This window comes from Rutidosis leptorrhynchoides, chromosome 10, assembly GCF_046630445.1.
Source record: "Rutidosis leptorrhynchoides isolate AG116_Rl617_1_P2 chromosome 10, CSIRO_AGI_Rlap_v1, whole genome shotgun sequence".
Taxonomy (NCBI): domain Eukaryota; kingdom Viridiplantae; phylum Streptophyta; class Magnoliopsida; order Asterales; family Asteraceae; genus Rutidosis; species Rutidosis leptorrhynchoides.
In genome coordinates this window covers 205,702,757-205,719,187 of record NC_092342.1, presented here as the reverse complement: position 1 = coordinate 205,719,187, position 16,431 = coordinate 205,702,757, and the positions used below count along the sequence as shown (strand labels likewise).

Below are 16,431 nucleotides of genomic sequence, written 5' to 3'. Positions count from 1 at the left end.
TCCTCATGCTTCGGTGACCCTAAGTTCATGATTCCCAAATCAAGTCGTCCTACATGTGTAAACGTGTAAATTTAACATACAAGTGGTTAGGTGACCTATATCCCACAAGTGTGAGAAATTCACCTTAATCATATTAGTTTGTTCATAACGGTTAGGTGACCTTTATCCCATTGTGAGTTTCCTAATAATTTTAAGTGTTGCACAAAAGGATGGCGTTTAACTTGTTTGCCTTGTTAATAAGGGTTTTAAGTTTTCATTAATTCAAGTTTGAGAAAACTTTTATGCCATACACCAACATGCATTTAGTGTATGGTCTATTTGAAATCCATTTTCAAGTCTTGTAATTTTAGCCAATTACTTGATATAAACCATTTTATATGTATGATCATTTTCTTGTTCTTAATAACCATTTATTAAGGTCTTTTGCCACTTTTAATTTAACCAATTAAATTTGTCGTTTTGCATGTTGTTAACTATTTTTAATTTAACCAATTAAATGTAGTTTTGCTTGTTGCTAACATGTGTGATAACTTGTAGTAATCAAACTCACAAACCATAATCAAACAACACAACCATGCATGCAAAACAATCATGTTCACAATCAAGCCTTTTTGGTAAGCATTTTGTTTAGCCGAAAACAAAATGCCACCGGGTAATGGGTCATAACACAAAGTAGGAAATTTTACCACTCCCACTTAATCTTGCATCCAAGTAGATTCTTCTTGTGTTCTTCCTTTGACTCCATCTTTTCATCTTCATTTTTACAAAAAATATATCCTAATACATTTTTTCTAAAACAAATGAAAATACAACCTAATCTATTTTACATGCCAAATATAAAATAAATTACATAACCAAATGAATATTATTACAAACCAATTGAATAATTAATTTTACAAACCAAATTGAATGAATATTACAACCATTCAACCAAATAAATATCCATTCAAACACACATGCAAACATCATAAGGTCAAGGCATTGATTGTGAACTACAATATACAACAAATATAACCAATTTGCAAGTTCCAAACCCACTTTTGGAACCCTTAAAATTCGGCCAAAATCATGAACCCACCCAAAACCGAATATTTTTACATTCTACTTTCATGCATGTACATAGAATGCAAAGTTGGTGGGTTTTAAAGACCATATATAAGAAGCATATTTCATAGACTTCGGCTCTAGATACCATTGATGGAATTCAACATAATAACAAGTTTCTTAATGTGAATAAAATCATGAAACCAATTCATTTTAAGTTATAACAAGCAGAAGCATAATTACTAAGAAAACAAGTTCATATGCATAACCATTTTAATTGAATTCCATATAGTTATCAAGTTATGAAATAATGCTTACATATAATAAAGAAGGAGAAGATTATACCTCCTCTATGATGAGTTAAGAGCTGAATTTGGACAGCAATATGGATGATAAAGATGATGGAATAAAGCCTCTAACTTGAAGCCTCAAGTGTGTGATACCCCAAGCTTTCAATCACCAACACCTTCAATTATTTGGTTAGGAATTTTTGGACACTTAGTGAATTTAATTAACAAGCAAAACCCTCTCTTCCCACTTCAAACTTTCGGCCAGCAGAAAATGGGAGAGAAAGAAGAGAGTTTTTAAGCAAAGTTACTTGATAATCTTAGTCAAAGTCACTTGGTTCAAGAGCTATATGCATGCCCTTAAGGAATGTGATGTTAAAAGCAACAAAGCCAAGCATGTGTGTCCCCTTGGACTTGCCAAAACCGCCACCTAGGTGGTGTTTATAAAAAAATGTAATTTTTTTATAATGCTTGATTTAATTGTTAAGTTACTTTTATTTTATAAACCATTTTATAAAATATAACATAACTTAATTATTTAAAACCTATAAATAATTAAATCCTTATCATTTAAATTATCCAAATAAATTTTCTCAAGTAATAATGTTTTAGAAACCCGATTTTCTAAAACCCAAGTGTCGCGTATTTATATAATGATCCAATCGTTAACTTTAAATAGGTATAAGGTGTCGGTAAGCTTGTTATTGGATATGACCCGACTTGAATCATAACTTATTAGCCACATTAATTTAATATGTCTCTCGGGCATACAAAATACCTTCAGTGTAAACAGGATATTTTAGATTATCATTATTTGATAATCTACGTAAAGTTTTTTAAACCTTTATTTATGAAATAAAGGTTATGGTTTGTTTTAAAAATGAATGCAGTCTTTGAAAAAACGTCTCATATAGAGGTTAAAACCTCGCAACGAAATCAATTAATATGGAACGTTTTTAATCAATAAGAACGGGACATTTCAGCGCTTTTGGCTGCAAGAACGACGCTTCTGGCCACTGATGGAAAATGGAGCCAAAACGTGCATAAGAACGTCGCTTTTGATGTAGGTGCGGCGCTATTGCTTCACAGGAGCGGCGCTCTTAATTGAGGAGCGGCGCTTTTGATGCTGAATTCTGCACTTGTCATTTCCTTAGCCAATTTTGATCAAGATTTGGTTAATTTTACACCAAATCAAGTCCTTAGCCCCCAAATTGCCATTTAGCTCAGTAGTACACAAAATAGGCTCCAAGATCATAAAAAATCGAACAAAGTGAGGGAGATATCGCGAGATAAATCATGTGTAAATGGAGCGATATCAAACCCCCTACAGTTGAATCTTTGCTTGTCCTCAAGCAAACAAATCGACAAAACAAGCTTTGGACATAGAGAACAAATAAGTGATCAATGCCAAAGAGCAAAAAGTTTGGGCACAAATTGATACCTTCATGAATATGCACTTGATGGCTAGAGTGTTCTCCAAAAACTTGCACTTGCTTAGGACCAAGCACAAACATCATCTTCTTCTACTAAAACAAGCTCGAAGCAAGCTCCAAATAATCTCTTTACTAGCACACCTTCAAATCTTCAATCCTCAAACACTAACACAAACACATTTCAAGCCTAAGTCTACCCGAATCAATCATTCCCCCGGCCAAAGTCAACTTCCTCTACGAGAAGGTCATCAAACATCAATCACAAAGTATCAAATCTTCACAAACTCAACTTAGACCTCCTTGATCTTGACCAAATATGTAGGATTCACGAGATAGCCATAAACTCATCACACTCTTCAGTCACATCAAATCTCCAAATTAATCACCATCTAACATAAACCTACTCAAACAAACTCAAGGTGTACCTAAAATATATAAAATGTACCTAAAATGAATAAGGGCCATGAATATCATACAAATCATCACTCATCAAGAAATACATCGTGTAAAGAATATGCCTCCAAAAAGATATGCTCACCTCATCAACCCACGATGGCTATCCCTCTTCCATCTCCATACCCCCAAAACACCTATTTTCGTCAATTCCAAATTATAATCGTCAATTCCAAGTATAGGGTTAAGGTGGGTGTGCCAAAAGTAAGGGACTGGGTACCCCACCTTTATTGGTCACCCCGGGCTCGGGATGACCGGCACTCATCAAAGCTTTCTATCACAACTCTATGGTGTCTCTCATAGTAGGGCGAAAGCATTGATGGAGGGTCGTGGAATTAGGGCCCCACGTGGCTAAATAAGAGAGTCCACCAATTCCAAGCTTTGAAGCACTTGGAAGACTTTAACTTCCTTAAAAAGGTTCGAGCTAGACTTGGGAGACTTTACTCCCAAGCTTGGAACATAACATAACTTGGAAGACTTTATAATGGTGTATCCTAGGGGATACATGCATAACAACACCATTTTTATACAGAAAATGGATTAAGCGACACAAAACATGATGAAATTCGACATCTTTCATTATGCGCCGTCCAGCGTTCAGTATTTACCGTCCAGCATTCAGCAGGCTGCCCAGCGTCAAGCGTAAGTCCTGCAGGCAGCTTCTACGCTTAAGCCCTTTAACTCAGCTCGTGAACGGCATGCAGCCACGTCAGCACACGCCACCGACCTTCCAGATACTTCGCACAACAGAATTAATCAGCGATTGACACGTGTATCCCGAGAATTTCGGACATTCAACGCCTATAAATAGACCCCCTGGCTAACCACGATTGACATGTGATTCTGATCTGAACTTCAGTCAGAGAGAAGTACACTTTCTCTCTCACACAGTTCTTTCTCACTCTAAAAGCACATTAGTCGCTTAGCAGCAATACGCTAGACGGATCAATTAAAGATTGATCCCCAGATTGATTGAGGCCACCCCACAGATCTTTAATCCGTGTTTCGGGTCTGCAGAGATTATTTCTCGAGGGTAAACAATAATCAACTGAATACGCCACACGCTGAGTAGCAATTGTCTTGTACTGGTACCTTACAGCCGCTACACGGAAAATCGTACCAACACTTTACTTCCAAGTTTGAAAGACTTGACTTCCAAAATGAGACATTGGGAGGACTTGACTCTCCCGGGAGTGTCAAAGCTTGAAGCTTTTATTCACTCATCTACTTCCCACATAACAAGCTTTTATGCTTATATTTAAAAAAGGTAGGAAGTAGCTACTACATTTTCGTTAACTGAATACACTAGTGTGCCATAGCTTTTGGCTATGGCGTGTGTTGTCTAGTAACACTAGCACGATTTCTCGAATTTTCTTGCTAATTTGTAAGATTTTCTTGTAAACTTCGTAATTTCTAAGATTTTCTCGCTCACTTCTCGGATATATTTGTATAATATAGTAAAAACGTATATAAATATACATATATTTATGTTTTATGTATATTTTTACTAAAAACACTATAAAGTCAACGTAAGTTAAAGTCCAAGATCTCCTCAAGATTATTCCGAGATGCCAGATCTCCCAAAAAAAGTCCAAATGAGATCTCCCCGAGATTCGAATTCTCCAACCTTGACGGTATGATAAATCGGTTGAAACATCATAAAATGATGAGACAACCAATGTCAATATAAAATGGTGTGGATTAGGAAGTCTCCCACACCAAGTAAAATGAAATTCAGGAGACTTGACTCCCTATAATGGATGGACTTGATTCATCCAGAAGTGTTAAAGCACAATGCTTTAAACACTTGGTTTTCGAGCAACATGCATGAAAGACTTTAACTTTCAAGCATAAGTTTGATTTTTCCTCAAAATCTTGTCATTTTTGCACAAAATCATATGAAAAGTGAAAGACTTTACTTTCACTTTGTGAATTGTAAGAATGAAACAAAAGACGACGTTACTTCCTTAAATTTTGAAAAAACAAGGAAAAGACTTCACTTTTCCAAAATTTTTGATAATTTTACAAGTTTTAACCATTTTAGTGTTTATGATATGAATTAATATAATGGTTAAAAACTTGTTCCAATAATTGTATTGCAAGCTTGAAACTTTGTAGTGTATGTGATACGTTTACCTGAAAAAGTTCAAAATAGCCCGATATTTTAACTCTCCCCCTCCCCTCTACATTTAGTTTGATGTAATGCCCTCATTGCATTGAAACGATAGAATAAGTGAAAATGAGGGGCATTTTGAAATAGAAAATATTAGAGAAAAGAAAGTAAAAACCGGTTAAGATCAAATGATCTTTGTTGTCACCATTTGAGAAACTTAATCACCAAAGAATGCAAGTCGATGAGATTGACGGCTGAACTTAATGCCAGGCTTGGATCAATCATCAAAAAGTGTATCCTGCCACTAAGAACCACAATAAGCAAGAAAAACACAAGCATACACAAATGTATCCACAAACAATTGTCGAATTATTACAAGCATAATGGTGATCATGTGTGAGAGTAGCAATACAAGTGTACTACCTCACACCGAATCAATAATCCGAGATTCCACAAGATGATTCTCAAATTAAGTTAAGTTACATGCCAAATTATTAAAATTATTTCACAAATCATGATGAACATTAGCATCACACAAATTTACTTGCAACCATTCATGAACATTGGTTGACTTTGCAAGGCCTTTTCGTTTTCCACTTCCCTGAAAACAATTCAGCAAACAACAGACACAAAGATGGCTTCATGATATTAGCACAAATCAAATATCGCGTATTCAAACACTGATGGGGCAAGGTGCTCCTCCTACATTTAATTCCATAGAAAAAGCTTCACACTCTTGAAGTGTTTGGGTCATGCAAACAATTTAAGGACCCAGGTCCAGGAGCGCCGCTTTTGAAACAAAAGCGTCGTTCTTGAAGAAGAAAAGTGCCGCTTTTGTAAACAAAAGCGTCGCTCTTGACCACTGTCCATTTTGGTCTAAAATCACAGGTTAAAGCATCGCTTTTAAAAATAGGAGTTCCGCTTTGAAGATCAAAAGCGCCGCTTCTATGACAAAAGCGCCGCTTTCATATCTGAATGCAATTTTTGCAGTTTTAATTCCAATTTGACTAGTTCACAAACTATTTTTGGTATTTTCCAGTTTACCCATATGCATGAAATGCAACTATATGCAAATGCAACTAACAAAAGCAATATCATACAATCCTATATGAAATGCAATCTAAAATGAACAAGTATAACACAAGTGTGACTGTTTTGGTCTAGGGTCTATCACTTGACCCGTTTTAGCACAAGGGTGGTCATGGTGGTTTAAAAGTGATGTCATCAAGCCCGATTGGCTTGACTTCATCGATGAAGAGTTTCAAACGATCCCCATGAACTTTAAATGGGTTGCCCTTTCCAATCAACTCAACAAATCTTTTTTCAAGTATGCATTTAACAACAAATGGCCCATGCCATCTTGACTTAGACCGACCGGGTGACTTTTTGAAATCACGATTAAATAACAAGGCCTTGTCACCCGATTTGAACCTTTGGTGTTTCACATAGTGATTATCGACCTTGACTTTTTCTTTTAAAACTGGTTTTGCAATGACTTCTTTTTAACTTTGTCAAAACCACATTTTTCATCCTTTTTACGAGCTTATGTGGGTTTAACCACATTCTCAACAGCATTCTCCACAATTGAGTTCAACAAGGCCTTTTTACCAATAACAACCCCCCTACATTTAGGTCTAAATTTACTATCTTAACCTTGGTTGGGTTACTTAAAGCATTTTCACAAAGTTTCCCATCAATAATACTTTCACAAGCATTTTCAAAACCGTTTTCATCGCAAGATTTCATAAACAATTCAAACTCTTTATCAACATCAAAGTCCTCATTTTTATTAAATTGGTCAACATCTGGAGTGTCAACCGCCAATAAAGCTTTAAAGTCATTTTCTTCACACGAATTCATGACCTCGATTTGATTAAAAGACTCAATATTTGACAAATTTTGTTTCTTATCAACTTCACGCACATAAAAATCAAGTCTTTCATCTTTCACCCCGATACTTAGTTTGTTTTGTTGCACGAAAATAATTGTATCGGCTGTGTTTAGAAAAGGTCATCCCAAAATTATTGGGACATGTTCATCCTTGAGCATTTTGAGGATCACAAAATCGACTGGAAAGGTCAATTTACCAACTTTGACCATAAGGTCTTCGGCTATGCCGATTGGTGTATCAAACGTTTGGTTTCCCATTTTTAAAACCATCCGGGTCAGTTTTAGTTCCCCAAGATTTAACTTTTTATAAATTGAATAGGGCATAAGATTTACACTAGCCCCCAAGTCGACAAGTGCATCATACACGTCTGACCCGCCCATATTGCATGGGATTACAAAATGACCCGGATCACCCAATTTGGGAGGCATCTTTTGCTTTTGCAAGATAGTCGAACATTCCTCTATGAGAAATGTAGCGGACACCTCCTCATATTTGCCTTTTGAAGATAAAAGATTTTTAATGAACTTCCCATATTTAAGCATGCCCTTAAGCACTTGGATGAGCGGCATGTTGACATGAACTTGTTTCATCATTTCCATTAAGTCCTTTCATTACGTTTCAACTTTTTCTTTCCTCAAAGCTTGCGGATATGGAATCGGCTCCATGTACTTCCTCAAAGGTGCTTCTTCATTCTTTTTACCCTTAACTCTTCGTGGTGCATCCTTTTCAACCCTTGCTTCTTGTGAATCCCAGTTAATACTTGATTCATTCTCAACGGTTTGCGAAGTAGGTGTAGTAGGGTTTGGTGTTTGGGTTGGGGATGTTTGGATTTGTGGTTCCTCATGAGTTAAACCGCTTCTTGTTGAAATGGCATTGACAAACTCAATTTGGTTGGTGTTTTCAATAGGGATAGTTCTTGTGTTGTTTTGCTTTTGTTGGTTTTGGTACTTGTTGTAATTGTTGTTGGGGTTGATTTGTGTGTTGGAAGGCAAGGTTCCTTGAGGTCTTTCGGCAACTTGATTGGAAAGTCATCCAACGGTGCTTTCAAGGTTTTGAAATGAGACTTGTTGGTTTCGTATTTGTTGTTTCAAAAGCTCGTTCTCTTTCATTAGGAAAGCTTCGGTTGATTCTACCTTCTTGATATAGTTTTGCATGATTTCTTCTAAACTCTTCGAAGGTTGGGATTTTTGAATGTTTTGTTGAGGTTGTTGATTGTAACCTTGGTTATTTTATGGTTGACTATAACCTTGGATGTTTTGATAATTCAAATTGGCTTGGTTGTTATAAGGTTGATTGTTGTAAGGTTGTTGGTTTTGGTATTGAAAGTTGTTGTTCCGGTTTTGGTTATAGTTGTTGTTGTAACCTTGGTTTCGGTTTGCAAATCCGGGCGGTGTATTGGTTTGATTGTTGAATGAAACTTGTTTTTGATTAGGATTGTAGTAGCCTTGGTTCGATGTTCCTCCTCGTTGATAGCTTTGATTACTCACGTAGTTCACATGAGCATCCGAATTCATGGGAATGTCATCTAGATCAACATGATTGCATTGAGTAATTTGAGGACAATTCTTCGTGAGATGTCAACCCTCGCATCATTGACAACCTACTTACATTGCGACTATCGTTTGTTGAAGCCTTTTCAACTCTTTCCCATACGTTTGAAATTGATTGTTCAAGCTTGCAAGCGTCACTTGCCCATTGTCACTCTCGATTTGTGCTACACTTTTCCTTGTCAAATATCGCGGTGAAGGTGCCCATTCATATGTGTTAACCGAGATTTCTTCTAACAAAATTTCGGCCGCATTAGGTGATTTATACATAAATACCCCACCGGATGAAGAATCAAGATATTGCTTCGTGAAAGCATTAGTACCCCGGTAAAATGTGTTGATGTACTCCTTCTTCGTCAAACCGTGCGGTGGGTAAGCTCTTAACATTTTCTTGAATCGTACCCATGCATCATACAAAGACTCATCTCCCTGTTGAGTGAACCCATTAATCTCCATTCGAAGTCGTTCTACTTTTGACGGTGGGAAGAAGTGATTGATAAACTCTTTGGTTAAATCTTGAAAAGTTCTTATGAAATCAGATGGTAAGCTCCTTAACCAAATTTTCGCTTTTCCTTGAAGTGTAAAATGGAATCCCCTTAACTTATAAGCGTCGTCGGTGACATCCTTATTTTTATAGATATCACAAAGATCATTAAAGTGTTGGATGTGTTCGAACCGATTCTCGTCTATCAACCCATGAAAGTACGTATCTTTGATCAACGTGAAAAAGTTACCCTCAATCTTCCAATTATCTGCTTCAAGTGGTAGTTTTGTAATAGCCGATGCTATCATTGTTGGTGCCACTAATCTAGCATTTCACATTGGCGTGTCGTTCAGATCATTCAATAACTCTTGATTAACCGGATTAATCGGATTACCCTCTTCATTGAGAATCGGTTGACCCTTTGGATCCATGTCTTTTAAACAAAATGGCAAAGCTTCGAAAATTTTCCTTAATACCCTTTCTTCTCTACGATTATAAACCCCGCGCACGTGTTTTTCAGATCGGAGAATGGATGTGTGAACTCTTCATCTTTGTGGGACCTTGTTTTCATACACCAAAGGTACCTATCCTTCAATCACAATACAAACACAAACGGTGTTCCAAACAAAATAATATATAAAATGCGAAAAGTAACTTTCGTAAGGGTAAACCCCTACGAAAGGATCAAACAATCAAAAGTTTAAACCAAATATCTGTGACGACCCGGAAATTTCCGATCAAATTTAAACTTGATCTTTATATGATTTCGACACGATAAGCAAAGTTTGTAAAGTTGAGTCTCAAAAATTTTGAACTGTTCTTATATTCAATTGATCTTCGACTATTTCCGACGATTCACGAACAATTGATTGTAAATAAATATATAAAGATATATACGTATAGATACAAAAGTATGTAATGATAAAAAAAATATAGATTAATCATTTAAATTAAAATGAATCTATATATATACATGTATATGATTTCTATATAATATTATATATATACTGTAATATATATAAAATGTATGAATATTAAAATTCAATATATGTATTTTATAAGTATCAAATAATACATAATTAGTAATATGTAACATTAATATATTAAAGTTATTTACAAATAAAATATAAATGTTATACTTATTACTTTCATTATTGCTATTAACATCAATATTATTAATATGATTATCATATTTATCATTAGTATAATTAATAATACAATTTATTATTATTATTATTATTATTATTATTATTATTATTATTATTATTATTATTATTATTATTATTATTATTATTATTATTATTATTATTATTATTATTATTATTATTATTATTATTTTTAGTACTATTATTATTATTAAATATTATGTTGGTATTATTATTATTAAGACTATTATTTTTAATTCTAGTAGTATTGTTATATCTAATTTTTTTATAATATTAATAGCATCATTATTATTAACATAATTATTAAATTATTAATATTTATTAAATGCAAAATATATGTTCTGTTAGATATCACTATCTGATGAAATTTGTTATTTTATGTTTGTCTTTCTAATTAATAATCATAAATTGAGAATCCAAATTCCGAATCTTGTTACACATCAATCTCAGCTCAATACAAACAAAATCTGTTAAATGTCACATCTTCCTTATTATTCTGCCTCTAATCATGTACATGATGAATTCATCTAACAGAAGAATACAAAATTTGTTGAAGAATATTATCTACTTTATATTTATTTGTTTTCTTCTTTCTGATCAAAACCTTGTCGATTCCATTAACACTACAGCAACTTCAATTGAATTTGTTATCAATCACAATCCACTTGTAATTCTTTTTCTTCATTCCCTGCTCCCGAATTTCATTCTGTCAACTCCAAATCACTACAAAACAACTGCAGGTACAACGTAGTTAGATATCAAGATCAACTTTAATCTTTTATCCTTCTTTCTCCGTTCTTTACTCCTCGGGTGTCAACTTCATTCACTACAAAACAAGTCAAATATAGTTCCAATCAATTATACGACTTCCATTAATAATATTACATATTCACATAAATATGTACACATAAGAATATAGGATAAATATATACGAGTTTAGACTTACTGAGAAATATAAATGAAACACACGTACATGATCCCTCACCACCTTTGAGTCATCGATTGCTTATTTTTTTTGCCAAATCAAATCACTAAAACAAAGGACAAACCAATTGCCTTTCTATATTTTATTTCTTTCCTTGTCTAATCGAATCAACAAGAGACAAACACAACCCATATTACCACCCATCACCTCATCTCCAATACCCTGAACAAACACTATCATAATCATTATCATTCGTTTCAATTGCTATTCCTTCGTGAAACTTAAAACGCCACCTCCTCCATCAACAACCATCTTATTCATAACCATCATAATCGACTGATACTATTCGAATATCATCACAAAAAGACTACAACCTGCTGCAATTTTATTTACGTTATTTTTTGTTGTATTGATCACATTACAACAACCTTTGAAAACCCACCTCAAACCCATTTGATCATCAATCGAAAACCATAAGCCATCACCTTTTAATCACCACTAAATCACCATATTGAACCACCATAAACATAAATCGCCAATCTCTTCTCTATATTTCTCTCTTTTTGTTCCTGTGATTGAACGTAAACAACCACTTAACACTAAAATCACCACCATCACAAACCACTCAAAGTTATGGCATCTACGACACAAATTTTCTATTTCTATCTCCTAATGACTATAATGTTATTATTTAAACTAGTGCGAGACTTTTGCTGAGTGACCAACAACCAAGATATTAGAATAAAGAAACATGGGAATATAATATGTAAGTTTGATTGAGAGGTGTTGGTGCAAGTCTTCAAAAACCACGGCCCACTCAAGTTTTCAATATACAAAAGAAGGAATAGGTGGCCGACATATTTGAAACCTTTAATTATTTTTTGAGGATTAATAGTAATGGGAAGCAATATTGGGGAAAATATAAATGTTGAGGACAACTTGATACCTTCCTATTGCTCCGTAAATTCTGGTTGCTTTGGTGGGGATTATCGACACTTGCAAGTGGTAGCAAAAAGGAATCCACTTTCTATAATACAATATAGAAATTAGTATTATTTTCTTTATTAGGTGTAAATGCTATTGATGAATCGGAAGGATGATACGAAAACGATGATATAGTGATAAGGATAATGTGATGATGATGTTGTTCGAGAGTGATTAATATTAGGGTTAACAGCGAAATCTTTGTTACAGTGGTGAACGAAACCCTATTATTTTTCATCACGTCGACTAGCTTCTTTGTAAATAAAAACCAGTATACCCAAACTTTCTAATTTGTGTTACGTGGGCTGCTGCTTCTACTTGGATCGCTTCATTTTTTTTTTACTTCATAGTTGGGCTTATGAACCACTATTGGGCTGCAAGATCATTGGGACCGAAGGGAAGAAGAAAACATGTTATCGGGTTAAATATATTTCGGTTCATAATTAAAACATAAAAGTAGCTCGCAGCTTGATGGTTTAGTGTGTTTGTGTTTAAGGAAGAGGTCTCGGGTTCGAGCCTGAGTTGGGACATTATTTTCTTAGCCTATATTTTTGAGGTTCGTGAATCCGAAGTCAACCCTGCATTGTTCAGTTCCGTCGTATGCATATTTTTACTACAAAATATCGTAAAGTGAGTTTCATTTGCCCCTTTTACTCTTTATGTTTTTGGGCTGAGAATACATGCACTACTTTTACAACTGCTTTATTTAATGCTTTTGAAATATATTTTGAACTGCGAATACATGAAATGCTTTTATAAATGTTTGACGAGATAGACACAAGCAAAACATTCCTTGAATGAATTATTATGCAGACAGAAGTTCTGCGGATTATTATTGAATTATGTGGACATGTTAATTGCCACCATTGAATTATGTGGACATGATAATTGCCACCATTGAATTATGTGGACATGATAATTGTCACCATTGAATTATGTGGATATGATAATTGCCACCAGTTGATGTGAACGTTATATATCGAGAGAATGATTTTATACACAGGTTATGTGTACGTTATTTTTGTGCACAAGATATGTGTACGGTTACTATGATTTATGAAAATGGTTTCGTACACGAGAAAGATGTACTGTATTTAAAAGATATAGCATGTACATTACAGGTGGGTATAGGATTCGGGCCCATTTGTACCATGCAGGATTTAAATCTTGTGGTCTATCAAAATGATGAATTTTATTGTTTTATGTTAAACCTATGAACTCACCAACCTTTTAGTTGACACTAAAAAGCATGTTTATTCTCAGGTATGAAAGAAATCTTCCGCTGTGCATTTGCTCATATTAGAGATATTACTTGGAGTCATTCATGACATATTTCAAAAGACGTTGCATTCGAGTCGTCGAGTTCATCAAGATTATTATTAAGTCAATTATAGTTGGAGGTATTATGAAATAGTATGCTTGCCGTCAACTTTCGATGTAAAGAAAGTTTGTCTTTTAAAAACGAATGCAATGTTTGTAAAATGTATCATATAGAGGTCAATTACCTCGCGATGTAATCAACTATTGTGAATCGTTTATAATGTATATGAACGGGTCCTTTCAGTTGGTATCAGAGCGGTGGTCTTAGCGAAACAGGTCTTGCATTAGTGTGTCTAACTGATAGTTGTTTAGATGCATTAATGGGTCTGAACTTCGACCGTGTCTACATGTCAAAAGTTTTTCTTATCATTTCATGTCAAAAATTTCCTGCTTATCATCCTTAGGAAATTATCTGCTTATCATTCTTAGTCTAGACACGTTTTACTGCAGTGACTGCATGAATAGTGTATAGACAAAATTCATATCTTAGCGTAGCTGATAATTCTTATTTTAGCGCATCTGTTACTGTAGACTTGCCTGACATATGCCGTAAATTCCTCCGTAGTCTACGAAATCTTTAGTACTATATATATAGATATTCTATGTAATTAGAATATCATCCGATATCTGAAAATCATTTCATAAAATCCTTTGCCTAACCGTGCAAGATGAATTCCGCAACCAGTTCAAGTTCGTCGGATTCCGATAACTATTCCGATATGGATTTTCACTTGAGCTGCGAAAGCAGTGTAACCGGAATGGATCAACCGATTAGCCATCATCTATTCTGGATGAATTGGGGCTGGGTTCGTAGCCTCCTCAATCATTGGAGACAAGAAGAAGGTGATCCTTTTCATCCATCACATTGCCCTCTCGGCGAAGAACCTGAAGCCCTTACCGGCGAACCTGTCCGAAACACCATTTTCTCTCTCATTTCCAGAGTATCTCGTCACGATTATATACTATACCAAATTCTAGATCATATATATCCGCTCGTCCGAACCAAAAATCACCCCGGTGTAATAGGAGAAGTCAACGAGCTTCGTGCTCGGGTAGTGGCTTTGGAGAATATGGTGCAAAGGTTACAAACAACAGCAGCAGCACCAGCAGCATAACCAGTACCACCATCTTCAATGCCAACAGTACAATTACCACCACCACAACAACCGTATCGCAAATCTCAACTTCACAATCTGTCACACGAACATCAACGTCATACGCACCATAGATACCAAGGAGTACCAACAACAATGAACGATGAAGTATTAATTCATAACTTCATTGAAGAAATATTCTGCGAAGAATATGTGGCTTCTAAAAGTTTTGGAGATTATTTATTCTAGCTCAAACCGAAAATCATATGAGTTTAATATCATATTAACTCATTAAATCCATGATTAAATCTGAAGAAAATATATACGTATATATATTTTCATAAAGATTGTAATTAAAACTTCTTCTGTACAAATTGTTAATGGTGAAAATATTTTAACGGGTAGGTAATACCCGAGGAATATTTAGATTTCCATTAATAAGTTACACTGTACATTCTTCGAATCTGATTCAACAGTCATTTACTATCCTACTTACAACCACAGATATACGTATCCGTTCACCAAAGAGTAACCATTTTCATTCAAATTTAATTTCATATTCGGATTTTGACCGATCAAAATCCAAGTCAAAGATTTAACAGAAAACAACACTTTTAGATTCCTACATTTTTCAAAGCGATACTTTGAATTCAAAACTGTGCCAGATTCATTGACGTGTTATTACCAAAAAAAAAAAAAAATTAATTAATTACAATACCTTTCCAAAAATTAGCCAATTTTGTCACAGCTCCAGCAAATCAACTTCGACTTTCATTCGGAGTAGCCTTATTATAACTTAATATATAAGTTGCCACTTGATTTCATCCTAAACAATCATTCGTATCTCGATGATTACCATCAGCGTTTAATCGTCTAAAAACATAATTCTCTTGAAACCACCTCGGATTGATAACCGATGATTCAGATATGGTAGCATTAAATGCAGAGGAAACAACAAAATTATAGATGGTCTAAATGACCAAGAGTTGATGATAAAGAATGGAGTGCTGGGAACGCTCGATAGAAAATTTGGTACTGAAAAATGGATTGAGCTAACCATGAAGGAGACCAAGGACAAATACAAGAATCATATCCTATATTCAAAGAATCTAGGTAATTCTGTATCCAATGAAGTCTTCAGCGTATATCTTGCCCCGAAGTCATGTTAAAATCTTGCGAAAAATTTTTTTTATTCATAAACCTTCGAACTTAGAAATTCCCAAAATATCATCATAAATATCTTCGATATTTCTAAAAATATTTTGATAAATATTTTCATCCGAAATTATCTATCTCCTCGTGCTATCTATGTTACATCATAAAAGAAACTATTTTAGTTTCTATCCTTCTATAAATTTGAGTTTAAATTATGAATGATTGCTGGAGAAGTGTTGGGAATTGAAGCATGAGTTAGTATAATATAATGACGCTTGGCCAACGTGATTATATTACAGTAAGTCATGCTAAGTTTCTAATGAAACATAATGATGGTTCACAGTAGATCATACCATCATCATGTGTCATGTTACATGACTCTTTAATTCTGCTTAACTTCTAAACATATCAAGAAAATATATTCTTGATAGTTCTATTCTTAATGATTCAGGTAATTTGACAAATCAAAATGTGCTATTACATTCTTTCTTGTTTAGAACATTAAGTTTATTCGAAACTCCATACTTACAAATTC

At 34.5% G+C, this 16,431-nt stretch overlaps 1 non-coding gene across 1 annotated transcript; it reads left to right on the top strand.

Annotated features, from left to right (window-relative positions):
* Window positions 1-9,126: 9,126 nt before the first annotated feature.
* On the top strand, window positions 9,127-9,233 carry LOC139873876 (small nucleolar RNA R71). The gene has a single exon (XR_011767589.1). It is a non-coding gene; the product is annotated as a small nucleolar RNA R71 (small nucleolar RNA).
* The last annotated feature ends 7,198 nt before the right edge of the window (window positions 9,234-16,431 follow it).